Genomic DNA, 17,720 nt, shown 5'->3' with positions numbered 1-17,720 from the left:
TCCTGGGACCGGTTTCGGGCTAACAGCGCTCATCAGCCAGGCTAGCTTGAATCCAGTAGCAATGTAAGCAAGGGAGCCACGTCTGGGCATACCCTGCCAATTTAGGGCGAACAAAGCATACACAAGGAGATGATGGACCGAGCGTTGAAACATTTCAGACACTCAACCCCAAAAAAAAGAGAGCAGAAATGTGCCATCAGCTAAGATACTCCACATTTCTGCTCTCTTGTAGCAGTGGAACATTTCTGACTGCATAGCAGCAATGAAGATACCCTTCCACCATGACACTAAGGTGCCTGCATTGTGTTCAGGATATTTTTGGTGCAGAAAGCGTTAACTTCCTGCACAATAAATATTTTTAAAGGCTTAGCAGCAGAATCTAGCACACATGCAAAGAGAGAGTAGGGATGAGAAATGGAGATATTTCTCCTTGTTATCTCAGCCTCATGTAGACACACCATTTTGGAGCAAACCCATGATTAATGATTTCAGTAAATGCAAGCTTGCATCAAAATACATGGGTGTAAGCAAAGAAATGCCCATGCTTCACCTATGTAATGTCTCCCTGTTACACCTGTCAGCCCTAGGGTGGTGGTCCCACATATGTTTTGGCTTTGCCCTCCACTCTTTGCTGAATATCATTTTACTTGGCCTCACGACTCTGTGAACTTTACCACTTCTAACCAGTGCTAAAGGGCTTGTGCTCACATCCTAAAACATGACTTACACCTGATAGACATATACAATTTACTTGTAAGTCCCTTATAGATTGGTGTACTGTATGCCCAAGGTCTGTAAATGAAATGCTACAAGTAAGCCTGCAGCGAATATTGTGCCTCCCACTTAATTAGCCCCTTAAGACATGTCCCAAGTCTGCCATTGCAACCTGAATGTGGCTTTAAATTTAACTTGGCAATATAACTCCCTTGACAAGCCTTAGGCTGGCATAATGATGTCTTCGCCATGTGGGCAACTCCCTGACAAATTCTGGTGGCCAGTCTTGTTCTGCTAGAAGTATATCATAACCTTTGGAAAATCTCTTCCAAAAGAGTGCTTTCACTTTTCTTGGTATGTTTCCCTCCATCAGGAGTGTTATTTCATATAACCTATGTGGAGACCTAACCCTGGTGTCTGCAGTCTCAACTGGAACGTCTTCATTCAAGTCCACTGTCTCCAGAAATCCCTTTGGGCTCTGGAGAACTATTGTTACTTCTGCTGCACTGTCCTACATATCTGAGCCCATTCTCCGTTCTTGAGTTGTGTCCTCAAGATCCTCGGCATGTCTGATTTTTAGACCTACTACCTTCTTTTTGGTGAATTGAGTTTTTGTTTTGTTTTTCTCGAACTTGTGGATCGTCTTTGGACTTCACGCGTTCTTCTTTGTTTTCTGATCGTCCTCTCTTTTTTGATGTCTGTGACGATATCTAATAGGTACGAGAGGAACTCGTATCAGTATCTTGATACCTGTCTGGTTTTCTCAAATAAGCCCTATTCCTGAGGTAATACCTCCTTTCAGAGGGCTCCTTTTGAGGAGACCTACCTCGGGAATGAGAACGCTTCTCTTTGGAAGTTTGGTATTTTCTCACTTATTTTTAGAAGAGGAAGGAGTGTTTTTAGTAAAAGCCTTTTCCGGACTTTTAGACAGTTGGGGTTTAAATGGTTGCCCACCCAAACTGACTCTACCTAATTCTTCATAGGATTTTTCAATTATTCTGGCTAGTTCTTGTGGTTGTTCTGTTACATCAAATTCCCTTAATTTCTGGTGGATTGCCACTGATGCTGCTTCTCCTTTAATATTAGATAATATTATTGATGGGACCTGATTGAAATTTTTCAGTAACTTCATGCCTAAATTCAGAGCAGGGTCTGCCCCGTATTCGTTTTGAATCTGTTTCAGGACATCAGGTATTACCACCATAGACAGAACACCATGTGTTTTAGTGTAGATTGTAGCGAAGACTGTACCCCAAGTGGTGCAGTCCTCCAGTTGTGGTGTGATCCCCATTGGTAAACAGACTGTTAAAATTCTGCGCTTCTCTTGAGGGCATGTATTAGGAAATACTGCTTTGATTTGAGTAATTTTTTGAGCTATCCAGAACGGAATTTGTTCATGTTTTGTGGGTAATTTACCCATGACTGCATGTAAAGTCTGTGGTGTAATTATTTGTGTATTCCCCTGGTGAGAGGTTTGTTGTGGAATAACTATTGGTGGTTGGACTGTAAGAGACCACGGGCCAGATGTAGGTGGCCATTAACCGACCGGTAACGTCCAATTTCGGCTGTTACCGGCCGGTAAATGGGTATTTGTGATGTAGGGGCCCTATTTTACCGATTCGGTAAATTTACCGAATCGGTAAATTTACTGAATCGGTAAAATACCGAATCGGTATTTTTACTGATTCGGTAACTTCCTGATGTAGGTGGGACTCTTCTGAGTCCCAAAGGCATTACAGATTCGGTATTTTACCACCCAATCCAATTGGGTGGTAAAATACTGAATCCAGGTGTGCATGCACATTTGTGCATGCACACCTATGCCATGTGACAGACAGACATGCCCTTAGGGCATGTCTGTGTGCCACATGGCACACATGCCTGTATTTGGGGTGCTAGAGGGTGCCAAAGTGACAGCCCTTGCACCCTTGCAGGATTCGGTATTTACCGAATCGGTAAATACCGATTCGGTATTGCCCATTGATTCCTATGGGCTTCAAGGCCCATAGGAATCTATGGGCATTACCGAATCTGTAAAAATCGGTATTTACCGAATCGGTAAATACCGATTTTTACAGATTCGGTCATTCAATTACCAAATTTACCTAAATCTCCCTCCTTCTATTTATCCGATTCATAAATACCGAATAGGTAAAATTCGGTATTTATGAGTTGGTAAAATATAATTACCTACATCTAGCCCCACATGACATATTGAACCAATTGTCTATAAAGTCTGATTAACTCTTTGAGTTGAGTAAGTAATTCTATGTCTGACATTTCTTCAATGTCAGGATGAGGTGTATAGCCGCCTAAAATCTGCCAAGTTGCTCCTGGTCTACCTAGTGGACCGAGCCTGGTAATGTGATTTAAATGTTTTAGGGGACCTTCAAACCAGAGCTCATGCTCCTGGTATGTGAGTGGAATTTCAATATCCTCGAAAGGAATATATTTCACTGGTGGATTATCTTCTTTGTAGAAGTGAAACAAATGTGTTACTGGATTTGATTCTGGAAATACTATCCATGAATAGAATTCCTCTGTCTGGTGATATTTATGTGCCTCTGTCACAAAAAACTGCTCTACCACCTCTTGATGTTAGGCCATGTTTTATATGTTTTAGAGTGATAGCGTTCCTTAAATTTTGAGGAATGATTAAAGCATTCACATCAGTTTCATTAAAACCTGTTAAGTTAAAAGCTGGTACAGCGCTGTCGCCTGCAGCTCCACCGTTCCTGGTGCTAGTCTCGGTATCGGACATTGTTTAATGAAAGTTGCAGAGCAAGATTCAAGGGAACAAAGATAAGGTGCACAATATTTTGGAACACTGTATCCTTCAACGTTGAACAAACCAAAAAGCTAATACATCAGATTTTTGTCCTACTCAGCTATGGCGGATATTATCCCTTACTCACTCCAGACATCTATTGGAGTATTATGAGTAGGGGGTCTCTGAGTAAAGCACGACTGAGTTACAGTATCTAGCGTTAAATGAGTGCCTTACCAAACCATTGGGCACCATGTAGTGTAGTTCCTATATCCCTAATAGGCTCTGGCAATTTAGTCAGGGGGTGACGAGACAATGCTCATGCAGCCCAACATACGCGGCACAACATAGAGCAACAGACGTGCTTTAAACAGGGGAAATTCTGATCAATACAACCCCTTGAGGTGTTGTTCCAGCCCGTATGAACGCCCTCGGCTCCCACATGCCAATCCGCACCACAAGGTTTGCAGTCCAGTAAGGGGAATACCAAAACTCGCGCCCTGACAAAATTACCACGACTCAGCAATGGCAATGAAACATAATGGCCTACTTTGACTAGGTTTGCAACATGCAGTGCTTTTTGTTTGAGTTTTGAGTAAGCTCACTACTATCAATATCTCGATTTTAATTGAAGGAGCATACTGTTCTTTACACATCACAGAGTGTTTGTTTTTTGGAGTCAGTTAAAATTCTCTTTTCTACTCTTTCTATCCTCTTGCTGAACACGATTATGTTTTTTCAAGTGAGTAGGCATCCAATGATGACAAACGTCGGCATGCTGGTGAGTACCTGCTGGTAGCCTCCCTGGTTTTGCGTACGTGAAATGCATACTCACTCTTTCACTTATTTTAATAAGTGTCCTTCACTCAGATACTGGGTTTAAGGGTTTGTGAGGGCGGATCGACTTATTGCAGTTCTTTTTTTTAGAAAATAGAATGGTTGAGGGTTCTAGGATTGGCCTAGACTGGACATATTGCCAGAGATTGATTGAAGGCAGATAGCTTCACTTCATAAGCCTTTCTTCAAAAGAAATGTGTTGTCCACCCTCTTATAAGACCACGCCTTATTGTGTAATACAATAAAAAAACAACCATAAGTAACGAAAGAGTGATCATAAACATTTACGCCCTTGGGCTTTCATCACACAAGGGTCTGTTGTTGTTGGACACAGTTCAATGTGGCTGATCATTTTCAATAGATAGTTTAGCTGGATGAAAATAGCAGCTAGTTGCCCCTCATTGGTAAGCCTGGGTGTATTTCGCAGAGTTTTTTTACACAGAACTCCGCGAAGTTACAAAACAACTCAGTGAAGATCCGCAAGTGGCGGAGTGTAGTGCGAACTACTGTTTGCACTGGCCTTCTTGCCACTAGGGTAGAAATTCTGCCTGAGCGGCAGCTGGTGCTTGCATGCTTACAGTCCGACAGCAGGGAAAAAACTCCACTGCACTACACAAAGCAGTTTTCTGCACTCCGCGAGCCCCACGGAGCTCGGAGTGCAGAAAAGTTTGAAAACTCCATGAACGGAGAGGAGTTCACTGCCCAGGTCTACTCATTGGTAGCAGCACAGGACTGACATTTTTAAAGAAAAAATAGACTACAAATATGTCCCATCTGGTTAGCTTAGGCCAGAGTAGCATCAAACTAATCCTCATTACCAACAGAGCAGTGAACATAAGTAGCAGCAGAGGGATTCTCAAAGAGACATCCTCAGGTTTGCATTGCTCTATAATCTGTTGTGATTGGATACAGTTCAAAGTGGCAGATCAGTTTCAACAGATAGTCAGGGGAGTATACGGGGCCTTCCGACATGTATGACCTCCCAGTTTGTTTCACTCTCTCTGTAGTCTGGTCCTTCACTCATTCAGCAGTGCTGGGCAGAGACATACAACATTTTCGAGTGATTCTTTGCAGCCGCTACAGCAACTGCATGTTGTATCTTCACTTGGCAAACATCAACTGGCTAGATGTTTCAGAAATGGCCACTCCCCTAGCCTGAGGCCCATGAATCTTGCCTTCTAATGGAAGCTTTATGGTTAAGCAGTCGTTGGAGATCTACTCTTGAGTGACTAAATAGGGCAAGGTTGTCTGCGTACAACAAGTTGCTAATTCGGGCACCATCTGTTTTTGGGAAGTGACTATTAGTGACATCAAGTATCTGTTGAAAAGTAAGGGGGCTAGCATGCACCCCTGCATCACTCCTCACAATGTGGTATTTTTTCTGGCTATGTGGGTGCTTTCTCCCTGTTTAATGAGTATCCATGTGTCAGAGTATAGCTGGATTGCAACCTCCAAAAGGCTCTGTAGCATATCTCCATAGGGATCTCCTTTGTACTCGATCTAACTCCACCTTGAAGTCAACGAATCAACAGTGCATCAGAAACTTTGAGACTGTTCTTTTATCCATAAGGACAGATGTTGTCATGATATTGCATTAAACCCCATTTGGTTGAAGAGTATTAGCCGATGTTTCACCCGTAGGCATAGATCTTTCAATATGCAAAAGAAACAATTTTTTGCTGGACAATGCAAACATTCATCCTCAGTAACAAGGCTCTGGGTTTAATCCATCATTCTTTTGCTCACCACACTACCCCCGTTTGTACCCAGCCATATACAAATCAGTTTTGACCCTGTTCCTTGTGGGAACAGTCCAGCCCAATCTGCCAAGCCAGGTTCTCCCTGGACCAGAAACAAGCATCCTGGGAGCGGTTTCAGGGCATCACCCTTCATCAGCCAGGCTAGCTTGAATCCAGTGGTGTAGTGAGCAAGGGACTCATGTCTGTGCATACCGTTCCCACTTAGGGCGACATATGCAAAAGAAACAATTAATGGACGGAGTACTGGACAATGCCAACATTTACCCCCAGTCACAAGGATCTGGGTTTAATCCATCATTCTTTTGCTCACCACACCACCCCACCCCAGTATGGACCCAGCTATATGCAAATCAGTCTTGACCCTGTTCCTTGTGGGAACAGTCCAGCCCGAACTACAAAGCCAGGTCCTCCCTGCACGCACCACTCAGAATGTGAGAGGGGCCAGGTCCACGGCATTGAGGTGTAAGGGGTCCACATCTTGATGAGAGTCTTGAATGTTGAATGTGGGTGCCATTTTCACACTGAAATCCATGGAGCTAATTTCCTCCTCTGTGGCCATAAAGTGCACGATTAGAAAGCATGGTATGTTGGTGCAGCCCAAGCCACATTGGCCATTCATTTGTTTGTTCAGCAGGGACCAAGAGCCAGTAGAGATAGGGTTCTTACTGGCATGAAGCAGTGTTATCTGGAAATGTTCTGATCGTTTGCACTTCTTGAAGAAAACTGACTGCCTGTAGGTTTTCTTAGCCTGCTTAATTGATTATGGCTGAGGCACTAGAGGGCACAAGTTTATGGGTAGGTCTGTGGAATTTTGTAAGAAATTGCAGGGTAAAGTTCATCCATTCCGTAGTTAGGGATACATTATTAGTACCGTTTTCATATAAGTGCTGCTTATATGCAGCCACAAAGGTGCCACTAATGGAATCGGTCTGTTTGAACCATTTGAGTTTCTCTATGTGTTTTCAGCTGAATGTCAATCTCGCCAAGACATGTTGACGTTGATTGAATGGCAGCATGATGAGCTCTGGGTGATGGTCATTCTACCCACTGAGTAATGTGACAATTTTCTAGAAGGGGAGACATTTCAGCCTTGCATATGGAGTGGTCAAGGAAGGAGCAGGTTTTTCCATTGGTTCTTGTCCAGATTACTAGCATGTCATGTGTGAAGCGGCCATTCAGTATTATGTAGTCCATGCTGCTAAGTTGCAGTACCTAATATTGGCCAAGCATGCTATGCAGGCAGCCGCTTGGCATGGCCTGTTCAATGATGTTTTAGACGCTCACTGGGGTGGGTTCCTCATGGTTTTCTGGGAGATCTTGGGAGAGATTTGTATTAAAGTCTCCAGTGATAATGCATGCTGCTTTAGTGTATAGTTGACTAAGTCACACACGTTTTTTATTAAACGATTAAACTTAGACATTTTCTCTCTTGATTTGGACAGATGTAAACATGTATCAGTAATGTCAACTGTTGGGTGGCTGATCTTGATTCCAGACGGCAAGTTCTCCTCAAATGTTAGCAAGTCAATGGTCTCCTTTAGCTTGACTGAGTTTTAGATTGCCCACCTTTATGATCGACAATGCCTGTGTTCCCTTGAGGCTGCTCTCCAATGCACGATGTAAGACTTGTCTATGCCTAAGTTTCCTGTAGGGCTATCATTTTATGGTTCTTTAAGAATGTAACTACTTCTGGGGACTAAGGTTTTCTGGGCATGGCTGTTGACATTCCAGAAACACAAGCATTTTGATGGTGGCGTGGCGCAGGTAGATACTTGAGGACTGATTCAGTCAAGGCCTCGGCTGAATAGTGCTCTGGGCTGCCAGGCCCAGTATTTCCCCATGTGGTCTGTGGGTTGCACCCTTTGTTCTCTGTGTGTTGTGATGACACGACCCTGGACAATTTTTTTAAACTGCGAACAGATTTTTCCTACCAGACACTGTGGGAGCTGGTAATTCTGCTAATACTGTGGGGTAACCTATGTCTTTGGACGGATTGATCTTGATACCCCATGAACTAAATAACTTTGATCTTGATAATATTATTTGTACAACAGTTGTTGAAATAAATGTTGCTAGTGTGGGTTCTAAAATCCAATCTGCTCGGTTTAGGGATGAGCTTTAGCAACCAGAAAATGTTCCCCCTATTTAGAATATCATGAGGACCTTCCAATTGATACTCCGGGTTGAACAGCAGCCTGGTGTTTTGGTTTGACCAAGCTGGTTTTTGGTTGTGTCCTTGTTTGGGACCCTAGGTCCTGCACTGGGCCTGCTCTACATTGTGTGTCTCCAGTGTTGTTCTTTGCTGGAGCTACTATTGAGGCCATGATGTAAGTGCTCAATTTAGACGTTGCTTCTATTTCAGGAGTTTGGGGACCCTGGTCATTTGTTATTGTTGCTCTAGTCTATTAAAATTTGTACTGAGTCATCACTGACAGCTTTGGCAATGTTGGGTTGCTTTGTGGTTACATCTCAGGGGGGTCAACAGGTCTTTTACACTCATATTCTCATTGGCAATCCTAATTGAGGCTCCTACTCCACTGCTGCTATGATTTGAGGGTGATTGGGTCTGCTCTTCTCTGCTCAACTCTGCAATGGTTGGTTTACATATCGTTTCTCTTTTTCTGGGACCGGAGTGTCCTGATGGATCACTTGGCTCACCCTTTGGTGCTTTTCAGTGTCTTGGAGTTTGCAGATTCTGTTACAGCATCTAAGTTCAGCCTTGGAGGATTCTACTCTGTTTGGGTGGATGGTTTATGCCCTTTTACTTGCAAGTATTGGAAGCCCTCTTACTGAGGGGTTGTGGTGGTCATGGGCTTTTAGTGACCATCTACCAGTGTCTTAATCCCCCCAGAGTTGTTGTCAGTGACCCTGTCTGGTTGGGGTTGCATTGTTGGGAGGGCTGTTGTTCACTCCAAGATTTTACACTTGAGCTGCAGGGGAGGGGGTTTCCTGTTCTGGATGTCATTGCTTCCACGGTTAACGTGGGACTGGGACTCAATTGGGAAGCTTTACTCCCAAAGCCAAAGGTTAAATTTGTGTCATTGTGTGTATTGGGAGCTGGTTGGGTGACTGCAACTATGTGTTGTTGACTCTCAATGGGTCCTCCAGGGAGTCTCCTAATTTTGGTCAAAACTGTAATAAGGAACATTGGGAACGAGGACAGAGTTTTGATTATAGGAGAACAGCAGCATGCTGATTGCACCAAATTGATGTTTGATTACGCTCTTAAAATCAGTTTGTTTACTTTTCCCAATTTGTTGTCTTTGCCTTCTGTGAACACAGTCAGACAGTCAGAGAATTCAAAAGATCAACTTACAGATCCAATTTATTAGAGTTGCAATTTAAAGCAGAGACTGGGAATTGCAGAGTTTGTAGAAATTTAGGCTAGGCTGTGCTAGAGATATCTGTTTCAGGGGCAGATCTGTCTTGTGAGCCTGTGTTTCTCGTGGGATCCGTGTGAAAGAAGGACAACTCCAAGAGCGATTGGTCATTTGATTCCATACCACCAGTCTAATTTACAGGAACTGTAATAAGGAACATTGGGAACGAGGACAGAGTTTTGATTATAGGAGAACAGCAGCATGCTGATTGCACCAAATTGATGTTTGATTACGCTCTTAAAATCAGTTTGTTTACTTTACCCAATTTGTTGTCTTTGCCTTCTGTGAACACAGTCAGACAGTGAGAGAATTCAAAAGATCAACTTACACATCCAATTTATTAGAGTTGCAATTTAAAGCAGAGACTGGGAATTGCAGAGTTTGTAGAAATTTAGGCTAGGCTGTGCTAGAGATATCTGTTTCAAGGGCAGATGTGTCTTGTGAGCCTGTGTTTCTCGTGGGATCCGTGTGAAAGAAGGACAACTCCAAGAGCGATTGGTCATTTGATTCCATACCACCAGTCTAATTTACAGGACTTTCTGCGCCATCCAGATAAAAAGATTTCATGGGTGTAAGTGGTATCATATTTCTGATTGGAGCTCAGGTCCATTACGCCACAGGGGACGAGAGATGATGTTGGCAACTTCGATCTGGTTGCCTTTGTAGTGGGGGCCTTGCACATCCTTTTGAGGGAGTTCCTTTAGTGAAGGTGGGCATACAGAAAGGTGGATAAATTGCCACTTGATATAACTATTGGTGAGAAATGGTGTTTGGAAGAGCTCATCCGAGGAGGTGACTGTAGGTCAACCTTTTCTTTAGAAGTTGATGTTACCAAGAATGCAGATTTTTTCACAGTGTTTGCAGGATTTATTGCCTCGTTCATCTCTGTTAGGTTACCAAAGAGGGTGTTGCCATCCAGCGATGGCGGGGATGGGGATAGCGGCAGTCTCCCTGTTGGATACTCCTGAATTAGAGTGTATGGTAAGAGAATTGCCTTTTCTTGCGGCCATGTTGGTGCTGTTGACTGTCAAACCTGGGGAATTCTTGAAGAAGTCCCAGAGCGATGTTTAATGAGGGCCTGGAGTGCCTGATGCTCTGGTATCTGCCTTGGTGGCTGTTGACAAATGGCAATGCATTTTTATAACTTGTTCTGTGTTTTTGAGGGTTGTGGTGGTTGAGTCCAGTACTGATGTCAATAGCTTGGTGATTGAGGTACATCATTGTTGATTAAACCTTGGGGTCAATGGGGGACTCCTGAGGTCTACTGGGAGACTTTGTGCTGCCCTCCTTATTACTATTGCATAGCTGAACTGTCGGTAGTTCCTTCCTCCTTCTTCCCGATCTCATAGCTAGAGAGTTTTGTTCTGGGGTAATAGCTCTGCCTCTTCTCCCCTTGGTAGGTGCACTCCACTGAATGCTGGGGGGAGGGGCATAAGCATGTAGTTTTTTCTGTCTTGTCCTGGTGCTCTGGATGTTGTGCTGCCTCACCTCCCCCTGGCAAGGCACTAGGGAGAGGGGCATGAGCATGCTTACTTTTTTAGTGGGGTCAGTGGCTTGTGGAGCTCCAGGGCTACAGCGTGCTGTTGTGGCATGTGAGGCCTCCTAAGGGTCAGGAATGTTGTGTCAGTGTTGGTAAGCAGTCACACGCTTCAATGAGAGAAGTATCAAATTGTCCTTTAGTCAAATAAGTGAAAAGCAGATGGTACTCCAGGCACAAGCCTCATCAGCCTTTAAGGTGACTGCTTCCGTGCACCAGGGGCTGTATTACAGAATGTGCCCTGGGGGTGCAATGGGCGTTTGTACCCGCTTTGTGCATCCTCAGGGCATTTTGGAATTACAGAAGGGGCTTCAGATGCTTTTGTTGCCTCTTCTGTAATACCCATAGGGGGTTTTCCCTCATGTGCATGGGAGTGTGACCCATGCATATGAGGGAATCCCCTTGCCTCAGCGCCTGCGCCATATTACAGATGCGGGCGCAGAGGCAAATAAGCTCACAGCAGGCACACTTTCAGTGTGCCTCCTGAGATCAGACCTCTGGAGGGCTTGAAGGAGGTCCCATGGATCCTCCAGACATCCCCTTGCAGGCAGGTGCAATCACTAACGGATGTATGATGTTACAACGCATTCATTTACATGCACTTACAACGCAGTTTTCACATCGCAACATCCATGCAACGCATTCCATTACATCGCATGACACTACATCGCATATTAAAAACTACCTTTACCACGCATTCCATTACATCGCATACTACCTTTACATTGCATACCATTACAACGCATACCATTACATTGCATTTAAGGTAAGTATTGGATAGTATAGGGGTAAAAATTACTATTCTAACTCCAGGGGGTGCAACCGTAGGGTAAGTGTTGGATAGTGTAGGGGTACTATGCGTTGTAATGGTATCCATTGTAATGCCTGTGTTGTAGTGACATGCGTTGTAAAGGATGTTGCGATGTAATGACAGCGTTGTAAGTGTAGTGCGATGTAATGACTGCGTTGTAAAGGTTGTTTCCAATCAGTAACTGCAACCGCCTTTAGAGAGTCTCTAAATCCCCTTCAAAGTGCTGGGGGATACTTCCTGCACTGTGGAAACACAGAGTGGCTTTAAGGCAGCTGCTCCATTTTTCACATACATGTGCTGCTCCCATGGCACCGCTAGATGGCAGCTGCCCTCGGGGCAGAGCATTCCATGTAATAGGGCACACTTTCCCTGTTTGCACCCAGCGCACGTTTTAAGGTGTGCCAGGTGCAAACAGGGAAAATGTGCCCTTTACATATTAGGGCCCCAGGTGCCCTTACTCTGTATGTGCCTAATACACTCTTCACTTCTCAGCCCCCTTTCTCTGCCTCCCACGCCTCCTTTTCTCAGGTGTCCTGAGGCTGTTTTGAGGCTGTGCAGTACTCTGTGCTGCTCCCTCACAAGTCAGGTCTTACCACTGTATTTTCCTCTGCCTCCACTGCTACAGGCACCACTCAGGGTCAGGCTCTCTCTCGAGACTTTGTTGCTTGTTGCTCAGCAAACCCCAGCACTCTGGCATTAATTGGTGGTACTATAGCTGCCTTGGCCCAAGTGCAGTGAGGAGAAAGCAGTAAAGGCAGTTGAGCATGGAGGGCTCTGACTAACACAACTCTGCCCCACAATCCCCCTCACTGCTCGGTTTGTGTTCAAAATATTTTAATGAAGACATTTTTCACATGTATGGAACACAATATAAAAAATAATACCAAACTATAGAGTATAGAAAACAAACTACAATATATAGGAGAAAGTACAATTGCAGTACCAACATTGTATAACAGCATAAGCATAATATAAATAGGAATATAAACATAAATGGGCTATATTAAGCAAAGATAAATTATTACAAAAAGGAAAAAAGTATCCTAAATTGTAGAATATGTACCAATGTAGGAATCCAAACTAGACCACATACTAGACTTAGAAGAAGAAGAGGCCTTATGAGAGTGTGGATAAAACACTGCCCAAGTCTCAGAAAAATAATCCACTCCCACCATGCATTAACCGAAAGTGAAGTCTTACTGCTCGGTTTGCACCGTAACTCTTGGTGCAGGTCTCAAAATTGACACCATGCTATCTCTAAGCTCCCTCTGGCTGTGCTTGTCCTGACCTCCTTACCTCTTGTTGTGCCTTTGGACCTGGGCTCAGTATTTTCCTGGGTCAAGCTGGTTGGCCTTGTGGCCCCATGGCTCCCAGTTTGTCCTTCTCCTATTCAGCACATTCAGCGGTGCCCTCATGGTGAATTGAGTTGGGTAAACTCACCCCTTGACCGATCTGCGGTCCGTGTATGGGAGCTCTACCCCACTGCTTCACGCGACTGCAACTAAGCCTCCTCCAGCAGCAACTTACAACTCGCGAAAAGTCACATGAAGCTTGTGTTTTATGTAGTTGGCGTATTGTTCATCTTTATTTTGATTTTGAATTATAAAATGAATCTCAATAAATATTGACAGATGTATTGATAAGCTGACTGGAGGCTTCACTGATTTGGGTATTTTTGTTCTCTTTAATAAGACAAATTAAGCTGCGTACTACAACACAGGTCGGTTGATTGTGGTATAAAATGTAACTTCCCAAGTATATGTTTGGGAAGTAAGAGCACCTTCCAGAAAGGGATTTACTTCCCCGACTTGAGAAGTCAGCATAGCACCAGGTGAAGGAATGAGAAAGACTGCCCTTCCAAAATAATCATGTATTACAAAAACATCTCGCTCTTCCACAACTCATGAGTTCCTGCCAACCCTCCAAGATCCCTCCATCTCACCAGTTGACGATAAGAGGAGGTGACTGGGTCATGAGAGGTTTAAATCCTTATCATTCTGCAGAGTGGAATGTAAGAACATGGCAGGCCCATATGGGTCTCCGGATTGTACATGCATCAGAATTGCTCGAATAAATACTTTCACATATACATAATCAGTAGATGTTGACATGCATAAAAAAAAAATATATATATATATATATATATATATATATCACCTCCAATTCGGTTCGAAATTCAGGAATTTGCAGCGCTCACGTAGGTGCGTTATCCTGCGGCTGAACCCACGCCGCTCCACATTCACCAACTTCCCCCGGCAAGGGGAATAACGGGTCGCACACCCAGTTGCAGTATTCAAATCCTCTTTATTTTTCTAGTTACAGGGCTAACAGCGCGTAAGATCTACGCGTTTCGGTGTCTCACCACCTTGCTCACGATCAACGGGTTGCCCCACCCCGTGTGTATTTGAATGTTTTTTTCGTTGTTTCCTGTCACATGTGTACAAGGATTGTGGTCCTTGTAGTTCTTTATTATCAGCAAAAGTAGAATGTTCGTGCAATTATAGTCTCACTAAACATTAGAGATTGATTTCTCTCTTTACATGTCATTTCCCATGCTATCAGCTGTGTTGTTATGTAGATTGTGCCGCCTTCCAATAGGCTTAGTCCAATATCATTATTTCATTATAATAATTCCTCGATTTCAGTGACAAGGCAGAAATCTGGAACTTGAAATGGGAACTGTAATTCCAGGATTCACATGCTGCAAATAGAGAGCCACACACAGCACAGGAACAGGATTAATGGGATAAAGGCTGAGTTCATACCCTCTGATACGGTGGAAGAGTCAGACCCATGATAAACTGGGATACTTGTTGGGATGCTGTACCTGTTCTCTAGATTCCAATTGGCCTGAAAGGCTAATTGATGAGCACCCTCACTGCCCCATTTTAAAATGTGTTCTTCACTGCCTGAGTCATACATATATATATATAATATATATATATATATATATATATATATATATATATATATATATATATATATATATATATATATATATATATATATATATATATATATATATATATATATATATATATATATATATATATATATATTACCTACTGGCGGTCGCCAGTAGGTATATATAGTTAGGATTTTTTCCCTATGGGATTTCTGAAAATTCTATGTCTAATAACTTTGGCGTTTGTGGACGGAATCGGCTGAAATTTTCAGGAAAAAGGCACATTTTGTTTCTGAGCAGCTCCTGGAAATTTGGGGGGGTTTCGTCAAGGGGGGGCTGAGAAAAAAGGGGGGTCCCAAAACGCGTTTTTCCCATTCATTTTTCCATAGGGCGGTTGGACTCACTTTTAGCTCGAACGGCTGAATGGATTTGCACGAAACTTGGCAAAATTGTAGGGACTGTTAGCCCGATGTGCCTTTGCTAGGTCTCAATATATGTGCTCCAGTAGTTTTTGAGAAATTAACGTTCAAACCAAGATATATATCTGTAACAGCGCTCTGGGCAGCGATCCGGTCCGCTTACTTTTCGCTTATCGGAACTTTGCGCGCAGAAAGCTGATTGGCTCTCCGGTGTCTGTCAACATTCTAAACAGTCCGGAGCGGACGCCATCTTGTCTCTCGGTAGGATCGAGAGAGAAGAAGAGGTGGAAAACGAAGGGGGAATTTAATGAAAGGGGGCAAGGTATCCCCCTCTTGACCCCCTAGGAATGTTGTTGGGGTTATTAAAGGGTCCCGTGGGGAAAATAAAAAAAAAATGATTTTTCACGGTAGAAGCGCGGCCGCGAACTGGTAGCGAAACGGGAATTCGCCATTTTGTGCTTCGTAAATTAAATTACTAGTTATAAGTGGGTGCGGGAGACGTATCCTAATCCCCTATGTTTCCTGAGGGTGGGTGAGGAGGCTGATATATGTTGATACATCTCTTCCAGCGGCTGTGCGTGAGCTTTTTTTTTTTTTTTGCTGCGTGACAGTCCGGAGCGGCCGCCATCTTGTCTCTCGGTAGGATCGAGAGAGAAGAAAAGGTGAAAAACTAAGGGGGAATTTAATGAAAGGGGGCAAGGTATCCCCCTCTTGACCCCCTAGGAATGTTGTTGGGGTTATTAAAGGGTCCCGTGGGGAAAATAAAAAAAAAAAGATTTTTCACGGTAGAAGCGCTTCACGGGCCGCGAACTGGGCCGCAAACTGGTAGCGAAACGGGAATTCGCCATTTTGTGCTTCGTTAATTAAAGTACTAGGTATAAGGGGGTGCGGGAGACATATCCTAATCCCCTATGTTTCCTGAGGGTGGCTGAGGAGGCTGATATATGTTGATATATCTCTTCCAGCGGCTGCGCCATCTTGCCTTTTTTCGAATGCCACAATTTTGTCGTGCACGGCAGCCATTTTAGATGCCAGGCTGGTCCCAGGCTATCACCTACCCCTGCGGATGTAGTTTATGGCCCCAGCTGTAGAGAATTCAGACATGTCAATCCTCCTGATTCAGGCGTGTGAGTACTGATTTCAGTGCTAGTCTCCCGCCTCCCGATTTCTGCAAGCAAAAACCCGGGGGCATATTACGAACAACTAGCGATAATTTTTGTCTATAACTTGTTTAGAGACAAAAATTATCGCCGCACATCGGCGATTTTTATCGCAGATAAACCTTGCTATTATCGCAGAAAAGTCAGCGATATTCATGTATTATCGACCTAATGCTCTTAGCCATGTTATCCACCTCCCATTGGATAACATGGCTAAGAACTGCTCAGGGCAGGTGTTAGATTTTGGAGATATTCGCGCTTAGCGCGAATATCTCCAAAAGTTGGTAATAGAAGGTAGCGATGTTAGGGACTGTTTCCAGTCGCTAACATCTTGGCACGCCACTTTGCATGTCATTAGTGATAAGTATCACTGACATGCAAAGCCGGGCCCAAGATGGTCGCTATCTCCTTTTAGGTGTCACTAACTGGTGTTAGCGACAGCTTGATAATAGGGAAATAATTTTATCTCCGCTTTCATGGTTTTTAAAGCCAAAAAAGCGGAGATAAACCCCCTTGATAATATGCCCCACGATTCCTTGGGGGTTTCAGCTGACAGGGCTTGGTATTGTGTTACATGGTAATTTTTCCATGAAACGTCAGAGGGTCGATGTAGGGGTTCTAGAAGAGGTGATAAACCATTTAAGCCTCATGAACAAGCGCATGGTCTTTTAAAGATTTGTGAAGTACTCGGGGCGGCGGTGTGTGTGTGCCCTCTTTCAGGAGCGGGCGGGGGGGCACTGCCAGCAACTTGCCAGGTCAGGTAGTGTTCAACACGTGCATCACCCTTTCTCTGCCTGCTATTGCGCTCCATGCTTCGGAAAGGTAAGAAAAAGAACGTGCATTTGAGTTTGAAATGTCCGATCCTGCAGCAGCACACTTCCAAAGCCCACACATGACAATAACCCGATTCAAGGCCCCATTCACCCGTTTTTCAAAAAATAGATAACACTCCAACAAATTAAGGTTATAAAACTTTATTAACTTTTAACGATAATGAACAGAACAAAAACTAAAAACATTTAAACATTTATTAACACAAAAAGCAACAATGGTTAGAAGCTGTCTTTTGTGCGAATAGTCCCAAGGCAGCACAACGTGCAGAGCTTGGACGGCACCCAGGTGATGTCGCCTGGGTGCCGCACTGGTTTAGGGATCCTACAATGCTGCTCCGAAAATTGGCGTGGGGCGTCCCGGGTGGGGCGGGGGGAGGCCTCGTCAGTAGCGGTCTGTTGTGCGAATAGTCCCAAGGCAGCACAACGTGCAGAGTTCTGGACGGCACCCAGGTGATGTCGCCTGGGTGCCGCACTGGTTTAGGGATCCTACAATGCAGCACAGAAAAACAGCGTGGGGCGTCCCGGGTGGTGCGGGGGGAGGCCTCGTCAGTAGCGGTCTGTGTCCAGTGTCACATGGCTGACACAACATGTACGACA

The sequence above is a fragment of the Lissotriton vulgaris genome, chromosome 9 (assembly GCF_964263255.1).
Source record: "Lissotriton vulgaris chromosome 9, aLisVul1.2, whole genome shotgun sequence".
Lineage (NCBI taxonomy): Eukaryota > Metazoa > Chordata > Amphibia > Caudata > Salamandridae > Lissotriton > Lissotriton vulgaris.
This window is presented reverse-complemented; position numbering follows the sequence as displayed.